Here is a 6,179-nt window from a genome sequence, read left to right as displayed (position 1 = left end):
AAGTAACCTTTCAACTCTGTATTGTTTGTAACGTTGCCAGGCACTTGAACATCCCGCTCCAGTTTTTAAAAAAATGCTAATGTCTAAAGAGATATATTTGAAGGATAAATTGACAAAGCAATAATAATGAAGGTTAGAAGAGATGTTTAGATAGAAAGATAGATAGATGGAAAAATTAAGAACGAATAAAACGAAGTATGAGAGAGAGAGAGAGAGAGAGAGAGAGAGAGAGAGTTGGGGGGGGGGGGGGGGGGGTTGATAGAAAGAGAAAGAGAAATTGTGAGAGAAATAGACAAATAGATAGTTATATGAATAGAAAGATGGAGGGAGCGGGGGGGGGGGGGGGGGAGAGAAATAAAGTACAAATGATGAAAGGAAGAGAGAGAGGGGATGGAGGTGTTGAGAGTAAGTGTATGTGTGAATGTATATTTGTGTGTGTGTGAGAGAGAGAGAGAGAGAGAGAGAGAGAGAGAGAGAGAGAGAGAGAGATCGAAATATGTAGGCAGAAAGTGCAATTCACACGTTGGAGATAATTGAAAACTAGGAGATTGCATGTGTGGAGAAAAAAGAATGTCCTCCTCCTCCTCCTCCTCCTCCTCCTCCTCCTCCTCCTCCTCCTCCTCCTCCTCCTTCTCCTCCTCACTTTTCTCCTCTTTCTTCTCCTCTTCCTCCTCCTCCTCCTCCTCCTCACTCTTCTCATCCTTCTCCTCCTCCTCCTCCTCCTCCTCCTCCTCCTCCTCCTCCTCCTCCTCCTCCTCCTCCTCCTTCTTCTTCTTCTTCTTCTTCCCCCTTATGATGTCTTTATGGCTGAAGGTCAACAAAATGCAGGTTTCGACTTTCGTGTAGTCTTCTCAAGCCAATCGGCCGGCCTTTGCTCATTGTACTTTATACTATACAGTCCTTCAAATCATGTGTGCCATCCTGCTTCCCCTCTCCACATTCACAAATGTCTGTTTCTCCAATCTTATATGCTTTGAGCATATATATATATATGTGTGTGTGTGTGTGTGTGTGTGTGTGTGTGTGTGTGTGTCTCTCCATCAACTGACATAGTCATTATATATTAATACTAATGGAGTTATAATAATATGTACATTGTCTACGCCTCATGGGCAGGTGCCAAACGTACAACGCTATCCAGTTGCCGTGATAATCGGGCCAAATCAACGTGCACGCATTGATTATGTTAATTTTAATTCTTAACCAAAATTTGAGATTAGCATTCTCTTTATGATATCATAAACGATCCAATTACATACAAATTTAGCACATAAAACAAACCCCCAACAAAATCCAACCTATTTGCTCCATTTATTTTTACATTGAAGATCAAGCTAAATTCAAAGGTATCTGTTGCTGTATGGAAATATTTTAAGTGGAATGGGTTAGTAGCAGAGTTTACCTGTCGTAGAATAGATTGAATATTGGCCAATTAAATAAATAATGATAATAATAAAAGCTTTTGATATTGCGCAATATCCACTCAATGTGCTCAAAGCGCTTTACAAGGTGTCTCTGACCAATAGCAACACGTAAGATGTAGAACGAAACATGACGCCATTTAGGCGATATTTCAAAAAAAATTTCGGACAGAGACAACGCTGTTAACGACCAGGTACTCATTTTACACCTATGTACAGTGAGAGAATGTGAGTGAAGAGAATGTTCTAAGGACTCAAATATGCGCCGAGCGAAGCTCGAACCCAGTGTATACATGTATTGTATATTATGTCTCTGTTGGAGTTTGATATTGAATTAAGTTTTGGTAAACTACGCATTATTTACTTTAACTTATTTTCCTCCTTGCGTGACCATGCTATAGATATTACATAATAACCCTACGCAAAAATTACAATTATAACATGCGAGTAAACAATGAAAGGAGAGAGCAAACAACAATATAAGAAATTAAGAATAAATGATGATTATGACGATGACGATGGTGGCGACGATAATTATGATGACGATGATGATGATAAAGATGACGATGACGATAATGATGACGATGATGATAATAATAATAATAATAATGATAATGATCATAATAATAATAATGATAATAATAATAATAATAATAATAATAATAATAATAATAATAATAATAATAATAATAATAATAATAGTAGTAGTAGTAGTAGTAGTAGTAGTAGTAGTAGTAGTAGTAGTAGTAGTAGTAGTAGTAGTAGTAGTAGTAGTGGTGGTGGTAGTAGTAGTAGTAGTAGTAGTAGTAGTAGTAGTAGTAGTAGTAGTAGTAGTAGTGGTGGTGGTGGTGGTAGCAGCAGCAGTAGTAGTAGTAGTAGTAGTAGTAGTAGTAGTAGTAGTAGTAGTAGTAGTAGTAGTAGTAGTAGTAGTAGTAGTAGTAGTAGTAGTAGTAGCAGAAGTAGCAGTTGCAGTAATATGAGTAGAGAGGTACAACCATGATGTAACTATATCTCTTTTAGTACGCCATGATTGGTACACCTCAAAAAGCAACGAGCTAATTTTCCCAGCCTACATCTGCGTCTTTTATTTATTTATTTTTTTTGGCGCACCACCAATAACAATGATATGGCTATTTTTCTAGATAGTTCGAAGACGACGTCACTCAGGTTTTTGTTATTGTTTTTTTGCCATCCGCGTTTATGAGTAATTCTCACTTAAATGTATTAACCAGACTGTAAACGTTCATGGTTACACACAGTTTTGTATGTTGGGCCGTTATACTTCCGGATGGCAATGTTGTGAGCTTCTAAGCCAAGCGCATACTATCTATAGATTTGCTTTTGGCTAAGAAACTCACAACATTGCTATCCGGAAATATAACAGACAAACAAAAAAAAAAAAAAAAAGAAAGAAAAAAACAACGAAGTGACTATTCTCACCCCCCTAGTCTAGGATGCTAGTCTTCATAATAGTAGTCCACAATTGTTGTATGTTTAATCCAACGGTTGTAATGCAGTAATTTGTTAAGTTTCTTGTCACAAGTTGCACAATTAAAAAAAAAATCAATCAAATCCAAATAGCAAAAAGCCGGCGACGTTTTTTTTCGGTAATCCAATCGGCCGGGGGGGGGGGGGGGGGGGTGAGAATAGAGGCAGCCAAAAAACAATAGCAAAGACCTGAGTGACGTCATCTTCATTCTATCTACAGAATCATTGTCTTTTCTTGGCTGAGTCTACGTAGGCTAATTTACGCGGCATTTTCAATATAATACGCACGCAATCACGACCAAGGCTGTCACGTGGCCACGTACGTAGCCAATTTGGCCAAAATTGGTCACATGGAGAATTGTGTTCTTATGATTAATTATTTTTTTTTAAATTGCAAACTTTTCCCAAGCTTATTCGATTTTTTTGATTATCAAATCTGAATCGTTTTTCAAGGGAGTCACAGGGTGTTCATTCACAGGAATTATTATTATTATTATTATTATTATTATTATTATTATTATTATTATTATTATTATTATTATTATTATTATTATTTTTGGTCACTTTTGAAGTCGAAATTGGTCGCGATGAACTTGGGCCATCTGGCAGCCGTGATCGCCTAAAGGTTGATTTTGACGATCAGTTTTTCGGCCCTCTATTAAACGCGATCATGAAGCCAAATTTTTCGCCTTGCACCACTCTCTTGACAAAAATCACAACAAATTTTGGTTTTGTTTCAAATGCTACACATAAAGGACCAAAACCTCATCACCCTCCGGCTACTAATACTATGTAATCGCCACCACGACCACATCATTCTTAATTAAGCTGCGTTTTTCAAGGGAGACAACAGTTTTAGAAGTGTTCAGCCACGTGAAGTGTTATTTTACCACTTTTGAAGTCGAAATTGGGCGCCATCTGGCATCGCGTAAAGGGTTTCGGCACTCTTGAAAACGCGATCATGAAGCCAAATACTTCGCCTTCCACTTCCATCACATTCTCGATTTTTTTAAAGTTTATTATTTTTTGTTGTTGTTTGTTTGTTTGTTTCAGTATAGATGCCGAACATAAAGGACCGCAACCTCATTGACCTTCCGGCCACCATCACCACCACGACCACATAATTCCTATCCTTCCTAATTCCTACCACCTTTGTTACGTGCGGCTATGTGGTCTAGTGGTGTGACACCACTACGGATCGGAAGGGCCCTGGTTAGAGTCCTGCTCTGAGCGACGCATTGTTGAGTTCTTCGTTACTCACATTCTCTCAACGTACTCAGGTGTGGAATGAGTACCTGACCGTTAATAGCGCTGTCTCTGTCAGAAAAATTGTGATTTCATTTCTCGTCCTACAAGTAAGTGTGCCAGGAAATCCTTGCAAAGGTGCCTTGAGTACGTTTAATGGATATCGCGCATGAAAGCTCGTTTTTTTTTTGTTTTTTTTTTTTTTTTAAAAACTACAACCACCGCCACGATGTCGCCATTCATCTCACAACTACAACAACCAGCACTACATCATCATCCCTCCCACCACCACTGTCACACCATCATCTCCATCACCACTACAACTACTACCACGACCAAATAACCATTCCGTCTACTACTACTACTACTACTACTACTACTACTACTACTACTACTACTACTACTACTACTGCTGCTGCTGCTGCTGCTGCTACCACTGCTACTGCTACTACTACTACTACTACTACTACTACTACTACTACTACTACTACTACTACTACTACTACTACTACTACTACTCAGCGGCGTAGCCTGGTCATTTAGGAGCATGGGGCTGGATTTGAGATTGGTTGTCGCATATATATATATATATATATATATATATATATATATATATATATATATATATATATATAGAGAGAGAGAGAGAGAGAGAGAGAGAGAGAGAGAGAGAGAGAGAGAGAGAGGAGAGAGAATATGATGCACTCAATTATTTTACCAAAATTTGTATGTTCTTTGTAACTTGTTCATCATGCCTGGCTAAGGATAAGCGATAGCCACTGTCAATCTGTGCACCTATGTGAAGAGTACCAACGGTTTTCAATCTAGTGGTGATATTTAAATGTAAGTTCTGATGGTTCAATGCTCTCTGTGTTAAATTTTTTCAAACAGGTAAATCCACTTCTTGTCCAAGACAATTCTGTATTGCTGTTATCGCCAAACAAAATACAATTAAAAGAAAATAAACTCTTATTTTCTATTCTCACCGATAGCCAAGGAAAACGACTATACCAATCTTTATCAAATTAAACGACCGATTCTGTTTCCCGTCTTTAATAGTGAGTACAAAATCGTTTGGTTGATGGGGACCGAGGCTTTTAATCAAAAGTTTATTTTCCCTATTCAAAGAACTGGTATTGATAGCCAACAGGTAATCAACGTGATTCATCACACTTAATAGCAATTAATTAAAATTTTAAAAACAAACACTGCACACATCCGATTAACACACTCAAGTTAAAAGGGACAATGGGGAATTCAATATCACCAGGAGTGAATATCACATGCCTGACACGCCTCAAAGAGGGATGGGTAACAGGTACAAAACGATTGTCATTAACGGAACAATTAGGTCATTGTGTGTGGCTGCGAGTAAGACAGCCACAATGACTCAGTTCAACGTCAAGATGCCTCTTGATGCCCACAGTCATAGCACAGCCTGGTTGTACCGTGGGAATATGGCTGAAAGCCTTCTCAACCTTTAAAGCCACACGCTGTACTGATTGGTCAGTGGCACGAGTACAACTCGAGCTGTAGTAAATTCAAAGCGGTGTGATTGGTTCAAGTTTTGAGGCTCTGTAAGGGGTTTTTAACACCAGGTCAACAATGAATTTCATTGTTTGTGAAACAGAAAATTAAAAGTGTTACTTTTTATTGTTAAATTCTTACATACTTTCAAGACAATGACGACCTGTGGCTTAGCCTTAATAGCCTTTAAGGCCCTACGCCACTGCTACTACTACTATTGCATCATCATTCTTACCAGCACTACTGCAACCATCACTACAACATCAAATCATCATACCTACCACAATTAAAACAAGCACCACCACCACAACCTCATCATCACCATTCCTACCACACTACTACAACCACCACCAAACAACTTTATGTTGAACGTGTATGCGATTTAAAAAAATATTTATTCATTTTTGATATTATTATTATTATTATTGGTTTTTTTTTTTTTTTTTTTTTTTTTTTTGTTTTTTGTTTTGTTTTTTGTTGTTGTTGTTTTGAAAATTA

The sequence above is a fragment of the Berghia stephanieae genome, chromosome 5, assembly GCF_034508935.2.
Source record: "Berghia stephanieae isolate SIO BIC M18660-M18661 chromosome 5, UCSD_Bste_1.3, whole genome shotgun sequence".
Taxonomy (NCBI): Eukaryota; Metazoa; Mollusca; class Gastropoda; order Nudibranchia; family Aeolidiidae; genus Berghia; species Berghia stephanieae.
This window is presented reverse-complemented; position numbering follows the sequence as displayed.